This window comes from Sarcophilus harrisii, chromosome 6, assembly GCF_902635505.1.
Source record: "Sarcophilus harrisii chromosome 6, mSarHar1.11, whole genome shotgun sequence".
In the NCBI taxonomy this organism is placed as follows: domain Eukaryota; kingdom Metazoa; phylum Chordata; class Mammalia; order Dasyuromorphia; family Dasyuridae; genus Sarcophilus; species Sarcophilus harrisii.
In genome coordinates this window covers 133,758,570-133,779,444 of record NC_045431.1, presented here as the reverse complement: position 1 = coordinate 133,779,444, position 20,875 = coordinate 133,758,570, and the positions used below count along the sequence as shown (strand labels likewise).

Sequence of the window (20,875 nt, the reverse complement as noted above, 5' to 3'; positions counted from 1 at the left end):
AGAGTATTTTTCCCCCAGCAACCTGAAATGGAGTGTGGCATCATACATTTTCCATTTTGAATCTGGAAGCCAAAAATGCCTAAAGTGCTGACAGAGCCCAAAGAGACTTGAAGAAACTGAAAAGACTGAAGTTTTTATCTCTCCTAGTCTCACCAATTCCATATATACATATATATATATATATATATATATATATCGATGTCAAGATAGAGGTGATAAAGACATAGAAAAAAAGAGGGAGACAATGTATGCCAATTCCAAAAACTTTTGTCCATTGGTATGAAATCCTATACTTATTGGTGGAGATCTATGTAGTACACCATGTAAGAGGAAAGGTATCAACCTATATATTTAGAGTCAGAGGTAGACAATGACACAGCAAAGAGATAGAATGTGAGAGTGAGTCAAGCAAAACAAATTCATTATTAGAGGGAGGAAGGGAGATAGATAGACAGAGACAGAGATAGATAGAGAGAGACAGAAAGAGAAGAGAAGAGAAGAGAAGAGAAGAGAAGAGAAGAGAAGAGAAGAGAAGAGAAGAGAAGAGAAGAGAAGAGAAGAGAATCGAGAAGAGGGGAGGAGAGGAGAAGAGAGGAGAGGAAGAGGGAGAGAGAGGGAGAGAAGGAAGGAAGGAAGAAGGGAGGGAAGGAGAAAGACAGAAACAGACAGGGACAGACAGAGATAGAGACAGACAGACAGACAGACAGACAAAGAAGCAAAAATAAATCTATGAAAAAAGAAACATGGACATGTAGCAGAAATGTATATTCATGTGTGTGTATATATATATATATATATATATATACACTTATGCAGAATAATTTTGTAATGCAATAGCTACTATAGTTCTGAAAGTCCATACATACAGATACACATGTATTGTTTGTGTGTTGTACATATATCCAGAAAAATTGACACTGAAGACATTTAAATGCATTCTATGTCATATGTTTTATATGTATCAATGTTTTATGTACTGATGAGTACATAACAGACTGCCAGGAAATAGTCTCAGAAAAAAGGGCTTTTCTCAGTATTCAAACAGAACAGGCTCAGTTCTAAGGTAACCAGACCTCAAACAGAGGGAATAAGGCTTTTGCATATCTTCTTGGTTCTCTGTCTTCAACTCAGAATTCCAAAGAAATTCCAGGTTCTCTCCTAAGACACTAAAAGGGTTCCTTCTAGAAAAGGCATTCAAAACAAAATAGATCTCAGGTACAGGATACCCCAATGGCTGTTTTTTTTTTTTTTTTTAATCCATGAAACAATTCCTAAAATAAAAGTAACCCATGAGAATTAACAAATTCTCAAAATAGAAACCATCAATCCAACACATCTCTCATACTGCTCTAGGAGAAAAAGACATTTAATGAATCTGCTGAATAGATATTACACATTTATTCGAGCTACATTTTCTGTCCAATTCACAGGGTTAGATCTGGCATGGTACATCAAGGCTTGGATTTCCTTAATCTTTTCAGCTCCAACAACCACCTGGAGGCCGCCATTTTTTTCTAAGGAATATAGAAAATAACATCTGATATGAGTAGTCAGCACCATTCTGGAGTTCCCAAACTCAAACCTTTGAAGAGTTTTCTTGGCAAAGATACTTTTTGCCATTTTCTTAGAAAGGCCAGTCTTAGAAAGATTAGTCTCATAGAAGATTTGCCCAGTGTCTCATAGTTAGTAGGCTGGTTGCATAAGTTAATGGAAAAACACACACATGGGGGGTTGGGGGAAGTGGGAGGGTGTTATACAGATTCATTCAAATTTTATAGTGTCCTGAAGCATTAGGAGGTTCATTGACTTGCCCATGGTTACACAGTCAGTACATATCAAAAGAACTTGGCAAAGAGAAGCTGGCTCCTCATTCATATTCTCTCCTAAGTATATGTCATAGGTCATTCTTTTATGGAACGTGCTCTTGCTCCATGTAAGTGGGCTTGTACTCTGGCTTAATTAATTAGTTAATTCCTTACTGCTCTCCATGATTGGGGTGGGGGAGGGGAGAACTGTATTGCTAAAATTTGTCAGCTGAATCATGAAGATTCAACCTCTCCTTTGATCATAAGAAGAATAATGAGAAATGGTTTGCAGTCTCTTTTAAGTGCAACTTTTCGTTGCATTTCCAGTCAACAAGAAAGGGTTTTTTTTCTCTCCTAATGGAAGCAATAACTAAGTGCATTATGATGCTTATTAACATATATTCCCTCAGCATACCTGAAATGGAATCTTATTTTCTTGGCCATCACTTCAATTTTGTATTTCTTTCTTTGAGCATAAAATAAAAGAAGTGGCTACTGATAAGTGGCCAAATAGAAGAACAGGCCTGGAGTCAAAAAGATCTATGTTCAAATACCTCCTCATACACTTATTAGCTGTGTGACCCTGGTCAAGTCATTTAAACCTCTTTGCCTTAGTTTTCTCATCTGTAAGGCAATAAGCAAGCTGCCATGTATTTGCTCTCTTGCAGAGGAACCCTCTATTTTGTTCCTAATGAGCACTAGATATGGACACCATTAATATGGGAGGGGACAGACAGCACAAACTAAAAACCTACATCAAGGCACAAAGATATATAGATAGATAGATAGATAGATATACATGTGAAAATATAGATATATAGATATAGATGTGTATATACATAGATATATTCTAATTAATATTCTCTTTTTAGAGATAAGGAAACTTAAGACCTAAAGAGGTAAAGCCTCTCTCAAGCTTACACTGCAGGCTAGTAAGAGAGTAGGAATTAGAATCAATTCACACATCCTCTAGTTGGAAACATTTTGATTCAGAAACACAGTACATTATATTACTAAGACTAGTATTGAGAAAACATAACTAACAAGCTCCAAATCTGTTATTAACTATCTTTATAACCTTGTAGAGTCACTTCATTTCCATGAACCTCCACTTCCTTATTTGTCAAATAAAGAAATTGTATTAGGTGACTTGTGATGTCCTTTCCAGCTCTAGATATATTACATTTTGAATGATAGTCCAAGGGCAACTGTATAAAGATTGCCATATTACAGTTAACCAGGTTTTATTATATGTTATTGTTTTAGAAGATACTATTTGACACCTCAGTTTTTAAACCCATATGATAATGAACCTTTAAATATAATGCATTTACTGTAAGTAATTGTAATGTTGTTGAAGATAAAATTTGATACTTGGTTTAAGCAAATCTATGTTACAGTTATTATGAGGTCCTACCATATGATAGATTTTAGTTCAGTTTGTTCATAAATAGTTTAGAAAAGGAAAGAGAATTCATTCTATTATATTAAGATCTTAAAAAATATAGGCAGAAAACTAGAAGCTGTTTTATTATATTGTACTTGGTATATTGCCCTTTCTTTCCTAATTTTCACTTTCAAATTTCTACATATGTGATTCATGGAAAAATTTTCAAATAAAAAAAAAAAAGCAGTGACAAAATCACAGGATCTCAGGATTGGAAAAGACCTCAGAGGGCATTTGAAAACCATACCAGAATAGACATTTCCCACAACAAGTAGCCATCTGACCACCCTCACCAGGAAGACTTCTGGGATTAGGGAAAGCTCTCCCTTACAAAGCAGGGCATCCTACTTTTGCACAATTATGGTTTGGAAGTTTTTCCTTACAGCAAATCCAAATCTGCCTTTCTGCAGTTTTTACATGCTACTCCCAGGTCTGTCCAGTGAGTCCAAAAAAAAAAAAAAAAAAACAAGTCTGAGCCTTCTTCCACATGACAATCCTTCAAATATGTGTTGACAACTATCTGTTTCACATAAGTCTTCTATTCTCCTATCTACATATTCTCAGTTCCTTAAGCCAAAACACATATGTCATGGTCTTTAGTTCCTTCAGCATCATCTTCTGGATGCTCTCCAGTTTGCCAGTGTTCTCCCTAAAATGTGATGCCAAGAATCAAACACAGAATCTGACCAAGGCAAAGAGTAACAGTTCTATTGCTTCCTTATTCTGAGTATCAGATGGTTTTTGGATATTGATTAGGATTGCCTTGCGTTTGTTGTCCGTGTGACACTATTGGCTGACAATGGCCTTACAGTCTGCTAAGACACCAGACTTTTTGTTCAGCAATGCTTTTTAATTACACACTTAGGCAAATGATTTCTTTTAACTTGTATACAACCTTATATTTATCTATATTAGTATCCATCCTATAGAATTCAATCTATTGTAGCAGTCTGTCAAGCATTTTCCAGATCCTGAAATTGCCATTCTGAATTAATTATCCCTTCTATCTTCCAATCTTTTATGGGAAGGTAGGTGACTAGATGTGATAAAGCAGCTCTCTAGTTCTCTACCCTGTTTTGAAAATCAGGGCAGCATCTGCCAATGAGAGAATCTACAAAATCTCTTTTGTTTTCCTTGATTTTTCAAAATTTATTAACAGCTTCTCAACATCTCCCAGAAATTTCCTCTGTTGGCTTTTTCCATAGCCTAAGATGAAGTTCATCTGATCCTGGTATATTCATCTCAATGAGGTTAACCAGGTTTAGGATCTTCTCACCCTTTTGGCTGTTTTGCTTCTATCTGTCCCAGTGCCAAGATCTTTCTTCCTGGTTGAGAAAACAGAAGCAAAACATGAGTTGAAAAGTTTTATCTTTTCATCACTTTCCTCTATCATTTATTTATTCCTAGCAGCAATTCTATCTTTTCTCTGATCCTCCTCTTATTCCAAAAATTATATTTAAAAAAAATCTCTTCTAGGATCAGGTTAAAGGTTGTCTCTTCTTTCCATCACACATATAGATAGATAGATAGATAGATAGATTTATATATGCATATAAATGTATATGTTTTTCTACTTTAATTGATGAGTTCTCTTTGCATTTACATCAATTCAGACAGCTTTCCCTTTCCTTCTTATCTGAATTATTTATGTTTGGAGCTGTGTCTTTAGAAGTCTGTCCCTGAGACTTTCCCATTCCTATTGAGTCAACCTTCCCCTAAAGAATTTTAGATCATGGGATCCCACTTATCCTTTCCTTTGAAATCTTTGTAATATCTTTCCTCAGAATCCAGGCTACATATTAGGCTAGTCCATTTTTCCTTTCTTTCTCTATTATGAAGAATAAGGTAGAGTTAGCTCTTGACTACAGAATTTCCATAATCTCTGTTTCAATAACTAATTCTACTTTGTTTGTTAGAATCAGGATCAAAGGAATAGTTCACGTTATTGTCTAGTCCACCTTTGAAACAATTATCTTATTATCTATTCCATCTTTGAAAGACAAAATTATTACTAAATAAATCAAGCATTTGTTATCTGTACTACTTTTGGAAGAGGAGAGAACACTATCAGATGTTCAAAGATTTAGTGTCTATATATCATCATGATTATATTAGAACTGTGGCAGTTAGGTAGCATAATGTAGAGAGCACTAAGCCTGGAGTCAGAATGACCTGAATTCAAATCCAATCTCAAACATTTACTGGCTATGGTCCCTGAGAATCTCATTTAACTCCTATTTGCCTCAGTTTCCTCATCTGTAAAACAGGAAAAATAATAAAACCTATCTCCAGTATTTTTGTGAAATAATTTTAAAGCACTTAACACAGAGCCCAGCATATAATAAACAGTATATAAAAGTTATTGTTGTTATTAGATATATTGTTATTATTTGCTTTATGTATCTTAGAACTTTTCATCTATTTTCTCATTTTTGGCTGAATGATCTGGAGCACATTCTTGCCAAAATATGATTTCTCTTTGCCATGTAAGTAAAATGCATTTCAAAGACAATATTTTCCATTAATTAAGATCTTTAAATGGAGACTGGATGACTACTTGGTAAAGTTGTTGAAAATAGTGAACAGGGGATTCCTGTTTAGATATATGTTGACATATAATAACCCTGAAGATCCACCTAACTTTGAGATTCCATGATTCTGACATTCCTCATTTTCTTAGCATGCAGAAAGGCTTGTTTAATTGGTAGAGTAGTAAATGTTTATATCTATACCTTCATCTACATAATTAATTTTGCCCTAAATCACTGTAGCAATCACTGTTATCATTGGATCCCATCTTTTCCTACAGAATGCTAGCTATACTGCCTTCTGATAGAGAGAAAAGTTTTCATTATCTTTTCCTGATATTCTCCCAATGATAACAAGAAAATGAAATAACCACCAAGTGAAGTTATATATCTTCACTAGGAAATGATAACCAATGAAATAGCCTTATGCACATATACAAGGATTAACTAAGTTCTTCATATGATGCAGAGAAACATCAGGAAAGAACAGAACAACAAACTGCCAAGCGATTCCTCTACTCAGCCCTATAATTACAACTATTCAGGATTCCATAGCTAGTTATAATCACGCAACCTTCACCACAAAAAAAAAGAGTAGATATCTATGATGATCCATTTCCTTGACCCCATTTATTTTCTAAATTTATTTTCTAATTCTCCCTTGAAGAAATGGAAGCACAGCTGTATAATATAGTTCCTCACTAAACTAGATGATCTAAATGCTTATTAATGATCCAACAATTTCTGTATTAAGTGCCTAAGTGAGTATAGCACTCAGCAGTATCTGGCATATATATTAAGCATTATCTAGTATGCCAGGTAATGGAGTTACAAAGAAGAACATTATAGATTCCTTGCCCCCAAGGAGATTACAATCCAATAGAGAGCACGATATCAATATGTAAGTAACTATAATGCAATTTAGAATATGATTACATTGCATATAAGACTTAATCTTGACAGAAAGAATAGGGAAAACTTCACAAAAGAGGTGGAAACTGGTAAGTCAGATTTTTGAAGAAAAATAAATATATCAATAGGCCAAGTTATTAATGGAAATTAATTCCAGGTATTGGGACAGTATACGCAAACATGTAAAAGGTGAGGAGGACAAAATGAGTCAAAGTAACAGTAAGAAATCCAATTTGACTATATCAAGGAGTTTATGAAGGAAAATAGGATGAAAAAAAGGCTGGGAAAGTCTATTAGAGAAAGATTTTGGAGGGCCTTGAGTAGTAATATAAAGAATTTGCTTTTACTTGATAGGCAATAGATAAAAGATTTTGAGAATGAAATCAAGCAATCAATCAATAACTACTTGATAAACATTAATTATGTGCCACATACTGTTTTAAGCACTGAGGATACAAAGAAAGATAAAAGCCAGTTCCACAAGGAGATAAACAGTGAATTAGGAGAGACAACATGCATACAAACAAGACATATTCAGAAAAAACTGGAAATAGTAAACAGATAGAAGTTACTGGAATTAAGGCGGGATCAGGAAAGACTTCCTGTAGAAGGTAGAATTTTAGCTGGGACTTAAAGGAGTCAGGGAAACTGGGAGGCAAAGATAAGGAAAGAGAGCATTATAGACATGGAAATTCAGGAGTTCGAGAAAGTGGAATGTTTTGCTCAAGGAATAACAAGGTGACTAGCATCATTGGATGTAATGTCTGGGCTAGCTCTCTCCTGGGCTTCAGGATCAGCCTGGGGCTTAGTTGGGGAGTGAAGTGAAGGAGGCAAGGAGGCATTCCCGTGACTAGTCAAAGATGGAGTCTGGACTCTGGAGCCTGAAGTCTTCTCTGTGGCTGAGACCATCATGGCCAAGAGAGCCCTCTATCTCTGGGACTCCCTTAAATACTCCAGCACAACTACATTACCACACCGCACTGGACATGTGCAGCTGTAAAACATCACATCATCCCATTACCCTAAGTATATGCCAACTAGATTGACTACATCATTACATTACATCAAGTATGTGCTTAGAAAACCACCATTTCACACTGAGTAGGTACTTAACTACAAGCACCCTGCTGCCTTAGATTTAAGTATACCCTTTCAAAGTTCCAGACACTACAATTGGATCAAAAACTTGGAAAGGGATGAGGTGACTTATAGAAGGCTTCGAATGTCAAACAGTGGGTTTTAGTTTCAATTCTCAAAATAATAGGAAGTCACTAGAATTTATAAGTGGGGATAGAAGAACCTTAGCAATAGAATAGCATTTGCAAGGTAGATCCTTTAACTTCCATTTTACAGCTATGGAAGTACAGCTAGTACTAATAGCTTATTAAGTGTCAGAGGAAGGATTGGAACTGATGCATTCTGGTTTCCAAATTTTGTACTATATTTACTCAAATATTAAATTTAATCCATTCAATACTCCATTCTTATCCCAGGTCAATATTTGTTATCAGTACCTGAAGGAGGCTTACATGTGATTGTTATTTACTGTGTTCTAAAAGCAGGAGATGTAGAGGGCTGAAACTCCAAAAAGCTATGCTTGAACCAGACTTAAGTGAACCAAGAACTTAAGGCTAATTACTTATTCTATGTGAGATAATGGCTCTATATACATATTTAGATGAGATGCTAATGTAATGACTCTCCTCACCATTGGTGCTTGCTGAATGTTTGTTTGTTGATATAATCATAGGCAAGGATTGGAGGGCTGAGAAGTCCTCAGAGAAGTCAGAGTCACTTGGTGGCAGGATGAGGAGAGAGGCTGGACACTCAGAATCAAGAATACTCTTTGGCTAGCCACGTGGCAACTTGCCTGCCTCCTTCACTTCTTTCCCTAAAGACTAAGGACTTTGATTTATCCTGACTGGCTAATCCTGAGGTCCTCCAGGGAGCTAGCCCATGCTCTATAAGTACCCTTAGCCTATACATATATAATGCACTGTGTATGTTTATATGACCATACATATACATAGATGTTCGCATACATGTGGATATGTGCGTATATGTATAAGTATAAATGTGCTTATGTATAATGTATGTGTATATATTGATATCTATATATCACGTGTGTGTGTGTGTGTGTGTGTGTGTGTGTGTGTGTATATATATGTATACACACATACCTGGTAAAAGTAGAGACAATGTGTTTATATGTGTGCTACCAAAAGATATTGCCAACCACTTGCCTGATCCTGTTCAAAAACAATTGGTGGCAGAGTAAATTTGAGAACTGAACCTGAAGTCAAAGAGATCTGAGTTCAAATGCTGCCTCACTATCTAGCTTTGTGACCTTGAGCAAATCACTTAACCTCTATCTCAGTTTCCTTATTTATTAAAAGAGGAATAATAATAGCACTTGTTTCTCAGGATTGCTGTGAAGATCAAAATGAGACAAATTTGTAAAGTACTTTGTAAAGCATTGTATAATTGCTTTACAATCAGAAATTCCTTATTTTAAAGGAAATTATATATGTCATCCAACATGGAAACACCCATTCCAGGAGAAAACCTAATTTCTCTCTGTTTCTCAGTGACCTCTAATGTGATTCATTAACCTGAAAGTGAGGTCTGTATGGATTTCTGCAATTAGAATTTCCTCAATTAAAATATCAACTCCTTAAAGAGAGGGATTGTTTTGGGCTGTCTTTGTATCCCCCAACCTTAGCATTGTGCTAAGCATTGGCACTTAGGAAATACTTAATAAATGCTATTGGTTGAAAAAATAAAAAGTCACTTGACTCATCTCTCACTGGGAACAACCCTGCTCTTTTCTCGGGGCTCCGAATTACATTGAAGCAATATAAACATAGTATATTATACTATGTTCAACTGTAGTTTATAGTTTAATTGTAGATGGGTTTTATTCATACCATAGAAACAAAGAGATTAAAATCAAATATACTAAGGCAACTACTGGTGTACCCATTGCTCAACTCTAGATAATATTTAAGCAGTCTGTAGGTATGCCACAAAACTAAGAGCTCCAAGCATTCAATTAAGGTGATTGGATCCAGATCTCCCTGGCAACTAGCTACTCCCACTGATTTAGTAAGCACCCCTAGCTGCTTTTCCACTCATGGTCTCTTGTCTGTAAGTGTAGGTACTCAGGAGCCAGAAAATAAATCGCTCCAGGGGCATTTATTTCCTTACTCACTACTCCAGTGGTTTCCAGGACCTCGGATTCTGCTTTCTAACTAGATCATTAGCAGAGTTGAATCAGACTCTTGATTATTCTCCCTTCCTGTTCATTAGAGTTCACAGAATAGATTCCAGGTCAGACCCAAGAATGAAGAAAGATCCCTTTGTGCCCACCATTCCTCCTTATCTTTGAACTAGCCATGCCTTTTTAGAACTTCCTATGCAACTTCCTGCTCTGACTCTGACTCTTCATATCTTTGTATGTCAGAGGTAACTTAATTGTTGCTTTCTGCTTTCTAGTTCTCAGCTTCTCTTTGTCCTCTAAACCTGCCATTAATCTCAACAACAAATTGTATGCTGGGGAAGAAGGAATACAGTTATTTCTTCCACAACATGATTTTCCCATTGCAGTTTCAATATATTATAGGTAAGCATAAGAAAAAAATGAGAATTTGGGGGGAGGAGTTTTGGGAAAGTTGCAAATGATATGCAAAAGTCAGAAGACAACACAGAAAAGGTTTAGAAATTCAGAAATGCACAAAGTATATTTATAGTACTGTATAATATAGTCTCTGACCAAATAGCTCAAATTTTATAATAAAATATTAAATTCAGACCTCTTCTCTGGTGTGAAAGGAAGGCCAAATAATTTTACATGGATTTTCCAGATTACAGGGACACTGTGCCCCTCAATCACTCCCAACCCCTCATGCATAATACATGGTGGATTAATTCAAGGGACTACGTAACATATGCTGGTTATCCATAGGAATTCAGAAGGAGTGTAGAAAGCTCAACTCCATGGCCAAAAATTCAATTATAATTGAAAGCAGCAACATAACATGGTAGAAAGATCACTAGAGTAGATTCAAGAGACATAGATTTTAGCCCCAGCTCTATTATTAACTTTTCTGAGTAATCTTGAGCAAATCAATGTAATGGGCTGAGGCTTGAGTTGATGCACTGAGGTCCCAAGCACGTGAGGCTAAATAGTAATTGGACTATACTCTATTAATATATATGCTTGGATAAAGAATGGCCCCCGCCTACTCTCTGATGTGTTGTATAGGAAATGACGATTTTGGTGGGTGGAGGCAGAGAGACAGGAAGAGAGGCTGGGAGAGATTGGGCCTGGGTTTTATGCTGGTAGCTGCTGGTCATGTGGCTGCTGGTCTAGCTAGCTTCTTGACTCAGATGCACACATTGGTATTGCCCATTCTTTTCCACCTCCAATCTTTCTTCACTGAGATTAAAGATTGACGATTTTCCCCTAACCTGAATTCCTGACTCCGGCTGATTTTAAAATACTCGGTCTTCACAAATCAACTGTGCTCTGCTACTCCTCAGTTGGACTAAAAGATCTACTTCTGAGATGCAATGACATTATAAGAGCAGGAAAAAGCCTAATCAGTAAGTCAACATTAAGTTCTTACTATATATCAGGTATGGTGCTAAGTACTTGGAATACAAAAAAAAAAAAAAAAAAAAAAAAAAAAAGTGAAAGAGATCTGACTTTCAGAAAGCTCTCAGTATAATGGGGTAGATAACAGACAAATCACTATGTACAAACTCACCATGTAGAAAATAAATGAGAAATTGCAATGGGAAAGCACAAGAATTAAGGACTAAAACAGACTTTGCAGAAGGAAGAACTTTGGTTGGGAATTGATGAAAGCCCTGGAAGCCAAGAGGCAGAGATAAATAGAATAAGAATTCCCAGAAAGCAGATAAAAATTTCCTAGTTGAGAGATGGAGTGTTGAGTTTGGGGAACAGCAAGAAGACTGGTGTCACTGGATCACAAAGTATTGTAAAGACTGGAAAGGTGGTAAAAGGGCAGCCAACAAAGGACTTTGACCTACTAATAGAGGATTTTATATTTGATCTTAGAGGTGAAAGGGAGTTACTGGAGTTTATTAACTGGTGGGGTGTAATGTAGGGAGAGATTTGGTAAACATGTTCAGAACAGTGTTTTAAAAAGAACATTTTGTTTGATAGCTGAGAAGAGAATGGACTGAACTGGGGAGAGACTTGTGGCAGGTAGACTCACTGGAATGGAATTGCCTCTGCTAATTAATAGTATGCAATTCAATTTGCAGATGAAGAATAAATAGATCGTTCTTATTATTTAAGAATGACTCAAGAAACTGGAAACTGTATGAATGCCCATCAGTTGGAGAATGGCTGAATAAGTTATGGTATATGAATGCTATAGAATATTATTGTTCTATAAGAAATGATCAACAGGATGATTTCAGAGAGGCCTGGAGAGACCTTGAACTGATGCTAAGTAAAATGAGCAGAACCAGAGGATCATTGTACATGGCAACAACAAGATTTGATGATCAATTCCGATGGAGGTGGCTCTTTTCAAAAATGAGATGATTGAGACTAATTCCAATGATCTTGTGATAAAGAGAGCCATCTACACCTAGAGAGAAAACTGTGGGAACTGAGTATGGATCATAACACAGTATTTTCACTTTTTGTTGTTGTTTGCTTATATTTTGTTTTCTTTTTCCTTTTTTTTTCCTTTTTTATCCGATTTTTCTTGTGCAGGTATAAATATGTACACATATATTGGATTTAACATATTTTTAACATGTTTAACATATATTGAATTAGTTGCCATCTAGGGGAGAAGGTAGGGGGGAGGGAAGGGGGGAAATTTGGAACACAAGGTTTTATAAGGATCAGTGTTGAAAAATTATACATGCACATGTTTTGAAAAAAGAAAAAGCTTTAATTTAAAAAAAAAAAAAAAGAATGCTTTTAAGGGGGCAGTTAGGTTTCATAGTGGATAGATCACCAGGCCCAGAGTCAAACTCATCTTCCTAAGGTCAAATCTGGCCTCATTCACTTACTAGCTGTATTGTGTAATGTTGGGCAAATCATTTAGCCCTATTTGCCTCAGGTTCCTCATCTGTAAAATGAAGTGGAGAAAGAAATGATAAATCACGGGGACTGCACGGAGTCAGACACAACTGAACAACAATAAAGCTGGCACAATACATGACATGCTGAGTCTCCATTTGAAAAGATCTGAGTTCAAATTTGGCCTTAGATACTTATTAGCTAATTGTGTGACATTGGAAGAATTACTTAATTTCTGAGTGCCTAATATCTCCTTTCTAAGTTGTTGTTAGGATCAAATTAGATAAACTTTATAAAGCACCTTGAAGTGCTTTATAAATCTTTATGATAATCTTATAATGAAACTGTATGTGTCATTTCTAATGAACTGATGACTCCTGTTCTATCTAATGAATTTCCCATATGTTGCTGATTATATTGCTTTGGTCTACAAAGCAGGCATATTAATCTCTCAATTGAGCCCACAATAAATTTGCTATTCTTAACCTGATTCTGTTACACATTAGAAAATATCATTTCTTATTTCCTTAAAAAAATGAGTTGAAAAATTTTCTGAGAAGGAAATTAAGAAATATAAAAATCCTAACAGATTAAATTGTTATAGCTCATTATCCATTTTGTCAAATCCCCTCTGACTTCACAGAAAATTCCAGCCCCACGGAGACAAAGGGAGTAGCGAACTACTGTATTCATATAACATTTTGAAGCTGTACTCCTGAACTTGATTCATTCATGGAAATGTCTATGCACATAGTCACCAACCACGAAGATTCAAAAAATTTTTTAAAAATAATGAAGACCAAATTTAAAAAACATATGTTCCATGTTATTTCTATGTTATATGACATACATATATACTTCATATAACATTTTTCTAAAGATAACATAAATTATGATGACATGCTATAACTGTGTAATTCCCGATGCTATTTTAAATGACTATTTACTGGAGCTATAGTATAAAACCCAGTACTCTTTTCTCAAAATTGTTTTGAAAAAAAAATTTATCCTTTCTAGATTGTACCTATGAAATTTTATTTTGATTTTATTTCATTAGAAACTCTATGGACTTGAAGCTCTGTGATTTTAATTGGATTTTCTCATTTAGAGATAGCAGAGAAGGAAATATTTCTAATTAATTTTTAACTATTCTATTTACTGCTTCAAAAATTGCATTCATGTTCTCCTAAGACTATTTGCATCCTTCAAAAAAGATAAGTGATCTTCTTTACACAAGTTATAAGTAGAATAATTAATTGTTTATTTATCATGATCCTCTAGATCAGGCTTTTTTTTTATTATTATAGCTTTTTATTTACAAATTATATGCATGGGTAATTTTACAGCATTGACAATTGCCAAACCTTTTGTTCCACTTTTTCTCCTCCTTCCCCCACTCCCTCCCCCAGATGGCAGATTGACCAATACATGTTAAATTAAATACAATATAAGTATACATGTCCAAACAGCTATTTTGCTATACAAAAAGAATCAGACTTTGAAATAGTATACAATTAGCCTATGAAGGAAATCAAAAATGCAGGCAGACAAAAATATTGGGACTGGGAATTCTATGTAGTGGTTCATAGTCATCTCCCAGAGTTCTTTCCTTGGGTGTAGCTAGTTCAATTCATTACTGCTCTATTGGAACTGATTTGGTTCATCTCATTGCTGAAGGTGGCCATGTCCATCAGAATTGATCATCATATAATATTGTTGTTGAAATATATAATGTAGATCAGGCATTTTTAACCTAGGGTCCATGAACTTGTGGGTTTGGGGTATATATATATATACACATACACACTCACTCACACACACACACACACACACACACATACACACACATATAAACACATTTTAATATAACTGGTTTCCTTTGTAATTCTATGTGTTTTATGTTGTACATCTAAAACCATTAATCTTCAACAAACTGCAAAAGGGGTCCATGATATAAACAAGGAAAAGTTACCAACCTTCACATGGAAAACATTTATCCTCTCTTCCCCATTTTATGACACCAAGGAGACATCTGTCAAAAAAAAAAAAAAGAGAGAGAGAAAGAGAGAGACCAAAGCTGGTCTCTCCAGCTCAACAGTAAAGATTTTAAACTTATTCTTTCTTTTTCTTTTAAAATTATCTTCCTTGTAGTCTACTAATTTGCCTCTATGTAAGCACAGAGTAAGAATGTTAATCTGTCATTCCTAGTAGAATGTTGCCATTTTATTAATTTTTTTTTTATCTCCATCATTCACCCATGTTCCTAGTGGCTTTTGTGTAATTTGGTCTCCTCTGTGATTTTTTGAATCAGAAAATGTTAGCACTGAAAGGGTCCTTCAAGATCATTTAATTCAATTTTATTTTCTAAGTAAGGAAATGGAAGTTCAAATCAATAACATGATTTGGCCAAGATTGCACAACTAATTGGTGGGAAAGCCAGAATTGGAATACAGGCCTGATGAATTCTAGTCCAAAATTCTTACTACCATTGTTGCTAAATTTTGTTTCCACTGAGCTTTGCTTCCTTTTTGATCACTTTAAATTTCTGTTTTTCCATTTGTAATTCCCTTAGAGAAATTGGTAAATGGACTACAGAATCTTTAAAACTATCCTTGCTATCCCTTATCCAACATTCTTTCATCTTAGGCATTTAATTTTTAAAAATTAACTGTTCTATCTCACCATTTCACCATTCCCCTCTTTCTTATTCAGAGGTAGAATTTAGGCTTATGCTAGTTGTGGGACTTTAGACAATTGATGCTATTTCTCTAGGGTTTTCTTTAGTCATGTATAAAATGAAGAAATTTGTCTCTATGCTTCTTTCCAGCTCCAACATCTAATCCTAAACACCAATTTTTCAGTGAACAAACTTGGAGTTTCTTTTGTGATTTTATATATTTTATTTCTAGACCATTCCCTAATTCTCCCCATTTCTTCTATCTCCACAGTGAGAAACCAATACAACTCTTTACAAGCAGATAAAGTATACTAATGTTTAAACTCAATTATAAATTTATATAATTTATACATTTTAATTTATATAAATAACATAATATATTACATATATTAATATATTATAATATATTGCATACATTAGTTATTTATAATTACAAGATACACTATAGTTATTAAAATATGAATATAAATATTTAACAAATATATATTATATAATGTTTAATTTAAATATAAATAATAGTATTAAATAGGTATAGTTGTTACAAATAGTTATAAGCAAAAAAAAATTCTCATCTTACCCCTGTCTACTATCTATCTATCTATCTCTGTGTTGTATATATATTATATCATAAAGTGGATAGCATATTTCATGATGAGTACTCCTAGTATCATGTTTGTTCATGTGCTGATTAGGGTTCCCATATCTTTCAAAGTTATTCAAAGATATGCAAAGAAAATTAACACCTCTGATGTGAGGGTTTCTTAAGCTCCTTTTACTAATTTATTAGTCACTTATTATCTACCTCTCACCTAGCTCTCAGCTATGGCTCCAAAAAATCTGTAGCATGTGCAGCAGCAACACCACAGTAAGATCACCTCAGCAGACAGACTAAATCAAGTTGAAGGTAACCAATAGGCCTGAAATCCATCAGTAGGTTGGAGGAGTGTGTACTATAATCATGTAAAGACTTGCCCAGTGGAATGGTTGAATGAGAATAATTTCCTTCACCAACCATGAAGATAGCTGAAACATCTCTTGTCAGAGTACTTAGAGCTTGTCAAACATCAAAGACACCAAGATTTTTCATTGCATCTTACAACATCTCCAGTCATTCTGACTTTTGCCTTGTCACAAATAAATCCAATTCATATGCAAATCATCACCCCATCATGTCACTGGTCCTCTTCAAAAAATGAAGGATGAATGACAATTTTCATAGTATCAGTATTATAAAACAGTACAAACTGGTTCTGCTCATTTCATTCTGTATCAACTTATACAAGTCTATTCAGGTTTTGCTGCAATCATTTCTCATTTATTACAGAACAATTATGTTCCTTCATATTCATAAAATATAACTTGTTTAGCCATCCCTAACTGATAGCTATCTCCTTAATATCCAATTTAAAGAACTACTGTAAATCTTTTTGTACATATAAGTCCTACCTTCTTTTTTTTTTAAAATCCCTTTGGGTTAGACCTACTAATAGTGGTATCTCTGGGTCAAAAAATATGCATAGTTTAATAGCTCTGTGGTCCGATTTTCTTTCCATAACAGCTAAATTAGTTCACAGTTCCACAGTCTGACAACCCTACAACATTTATACTTTTTTCCTTTTTTTGTCAATTTAGCCAATCTGATGTGTGTGATATAGAATCTCAGAATTAATTTGATTTACATGTTTCTAATTATTAATCACTTAAAGCATTTTTCATATGGCCATTAATAACTTGGATTTCAGAGGCTGCTAGGTGGCACAGTGGATAGAGCACTAGCCCTGAAGTCAAGAGAACTTGATATCTGGCCTCAGACACTTAACCCTTGCTAGCTGTGTGACCCAAATTGCCTCAGGGGGGAAAAATACAAGTTGAATTTCTTTCTCCAAATCCAAATAAAACCAACACAAGCAAGATTAAAAAGGAAGTACAACATTGTGGGTGTAGTTGTGAACTTATCCAACTATTCTGTAGAGCAATTAGGAACTATAGCCACAAGACTATCCAACTGTGCATGCTTTTTGATTCAACAGAGTCTCTATTGGGTCTGCATCCCAGAGATCATAAAAAGGAGAAAAGATCCACATATGAAAAAATGTTTATTTTTTTATAGTAGCAAGGAACTGGAAACTGGATGGATGTTCATCAGTTGAGGAATGGTTGAATAAATTATGGAATATGAATGTTATTGAATATTATTGTTCTATAAAAATGACCAACAGGATGATTTCAGAAAGGCCTGGAAAGACATATGAACTGATGCTAAGTGAAGTGAGGAAAACCAGGAGAACATTGTATGCAGCAACAAGATTATGTGATGATCAACTCTGATAGACATGGCTCTTTTCAACAATGAGGTGATTCAGAAGAATTCTAATAGTCTTTTGATGGAGAGAGCCATCTGCATCCAGAAAGAGGACTGTGGGTACTGAATATGGATCACAATATAGTGTTTTCACCTTTTTGTTATTATTTGCTTGCTGTTTTTCTTTCTCATTTTTGTATCTGATTTTGCTTGTACTGCATGATAAATGTGGAAATATGTATGGAAGAATTGCACATGTTTAAGATATATTGGATTGCTTGCTGTCTAGGGGAGGGGAAGGGAAGGAGAAAAATATGGAACACAAGATTTGCAAAGGTGAATATTGAAAACTATCTTTGCATGTATTTTGGAAAATAAAAGACTATTATTAAAAAGAAAAAGAAAAAAGAGAGAAAAAAGAAAGAAAGGAAGAAAAGAAGGAAGGAAGGAAGGAAGAAAGAAAGAAAGAAAGAAACAAACAAACAAACGGAGGGAGGGAGGAAGGAAAGATGGAAGGAGGGAGGGAGGGAGAAAGGGAGGAAGGAAGGAGGGAAAAAGGGAAGAAGGAAGGAAGGAAGGAAAGAAGGAAGGAGGGAGGGAGGGAGGGAGGAAGGAAGGAAGGAAGGAAGGAAGGAAGGAAGGAAGGAAGGAAGGAAGGAAGGAAGGAAGGGAGGAAGGAAGGAAGGAAGGGATCAGCAGCATAATTTCAGAAAGACTTGTAGAGACTTATATGAACTGATGCTAAACAAAGTGAGTGAAACCAAGTCAATATTATAAACAATGGCAACAAGATTATGTGATAATCAACTCTGGTGAACCTGTCTCTTTTCAATAATGAGGTGATTTAGGGCAATCCCAATAGACTTCTGATGGAAAAAACCATCTGCGTCTGGGGACTGAATATGGATAACAACATAATATTTTCATTTTTTTGTGTCATTTACTTGTGTTTTTTCCCTTCCTCAATTTTTTCCTTTTTGATTTGATTTTTGTGTAGCATGACAAATATAAAAATATGTATAGAAGAATTGCACATATTTAACATATAAAAGATTGCTTGCTGTCTAAGGGAGGGGATGGGGGAAGGAAGGGAGAAAAATTTGGAATGCAAGATTTTGCAAGGGTGAATGTTGAAAAGTATCTTTGCATGTATTTTAAAAATTAAAAAAAAACTTATTTTTTAAAAGGGAATATGAAGCTGGGGATAAAATTTTACAGCCAGTGTTTCTGATAAAGGCCTCATTTTAAAATATATATATATATATATATATATATATATATAATTGTGTCAGATTTATAATACAAGTCATTCCTCAATTGATAAATGATCAAAGAATATGAATAGACAATTTTCAGATGATAAAATTAAACCCTTCTATTGTCATATGAAAAAATGCTCTAAGTCATTATTGATTAGAGGATACAAATTAAAACAACTCTGAGGTGCCACCTCATCATACCCCTTAAATTAGCTAAGATTACAGGAAAAGATAATGATAAATGTTGGAGGGGATGTAGGAAAACTGGAGTACTAATTCATTGTTAGTGAAGATATGAAATTATTCAACCCTTATGGAGAACAATTAGGAATTATGCCCAAAGAGCTATAAAACTGTGCATGTTCTTTGATCCAGAAGTACTAATACTGGGTCTTTATCCTAAGGAAATCATAAAGGAAAGGAAAGGAAAGGACCAAAATGTTTGTAGCAGATCTTTTTGTGGTATCAAAGAATTGGAAAATAAATCGATGTCCATCAATCAGGAATGGCCAAATAAGTCTTAACATATGAAAGCAATGGAATATTATTGTTCTATAAAAAATTATGAACAAGCTGATTTTAGAAAGCCTTGGAAATATTTACATAAACTGATGCTGAGTGAAACAAGTAGAACCAAGAATACATTGTACACAGTGACAGCAAGATTGTGCAATGATCAACTATGAAAGACTTGGTTATTTTCAGTGGTTCAGTGATTCAAGGCAATCCCAATAAACTTTGGAAAGAAAACCCCAACTGCATCCAGAGAGAAAACCATGGAAACTGAATGTAAATCAACACATCCTATATTCACTTTTTTTTCCTTTTTTCTTTTATTTTTTTCCTCTCATGGTTTTTCCCTTTTGTTCTAATATATATATATATATATATATATATATATATATATATATATATGATTAACAAAAAAAATGTGTATTTAAAAAAATTTGATGTACATGTGTAACCAGGAGAAAAAAAAAATAAAAAGAGGCAGGAAGAAAACTTTCTATTCATGTCTTTTGTCCATTTATCGAATGAATAAGAGGAAAAAAAATTTTAATTAATCTGTCCCTCTTATTTTCCTCTCACAGTGAATATATTTAGATGTATAGCTAGATAGATAGATCCCTCAATATAGAACAATATAGTTCAGGGAATCAAATTCCCACATTGACCATGTTCAAAAATGTATGTAATTTTCTGTACTTCAAGTTCATCTTTCAGGCATTGAGTGGCATGTTTCTTCCTTATTTTCTTGGTTTGTCACTGTGCTGATTAGAGTTCTAAGGTTTTTCAAGATTTTTTTTCTCTATAACATTGCTAAAATTGTATAAATTGTTATCTTTGCTCACTTCATTCTACATCAGTTAATAAAACTATCAATTTTCCTCTGAAACAATGTTTCATCATTTCTTGTGGCATAATAATATTCCATTACATTCCATTGCACATTTTTTACACATATTTCATTACACATTTTGTTTATCCATTCCCCAACAGAAGGATAGCTACTATAAAAATTTTTGTTCATATACATCCTTTTCTTTATTCTTTGAAGTCTTTAGAGTATACACCTAGTAATGGTATAGTTGAGTCAAAGGGAATAAAGAGTTTGGTAACTTCCTGGGTATATATATTTTTTTTTAATTAAAGCTTTTTATTTTCAAAATATACATATGGATAATTTTCAACTTTTACCCTTGCAAAACCTTGTATTCCGAAATTTTTCCCTCCCATCCTCCCCACCCCCTGGGTATAGTTCTTTTAAAAACGAAGATTTTTAAACTATATCTTTTGTTTTGTTTTTTAAAACAAATTCTCAGACCCAAACCTAAGTCCTGCTGAAATACATGACTTCAAGATCTATAACTGTTATCT

At 34.4% G+C, this 20,875-nt stretch overlaps 1 long non-coding RNA gene across 1 annotated transcript in view; it reads right to left on the bottom strand.

Annotated features, from left to right (window-relative positions):
• Nucleotides 1-676: 676 nt before the first annotated feature.
• Nucleotides 677-20,875, bottom strand: part of LOC116419803 — a 38,647-nt gene continuing 18,448 nt past the window's right edge. The window contains exons 2-4 of the long non-coding RNA XR_004230105.1: nt 14,736-14,791; nt 4,529-4,577; nt 677-1,514 (exon numbers count right to left, since the gene is read on the bottom strand). This is a non-coding gene — a long non-coding RNA (uncharacterized LOC116419803). The remainder of the gene's footprint in view (nt 1,515-4,528; nt 4,578-14,735; nt 14,792-20,875) is intronic.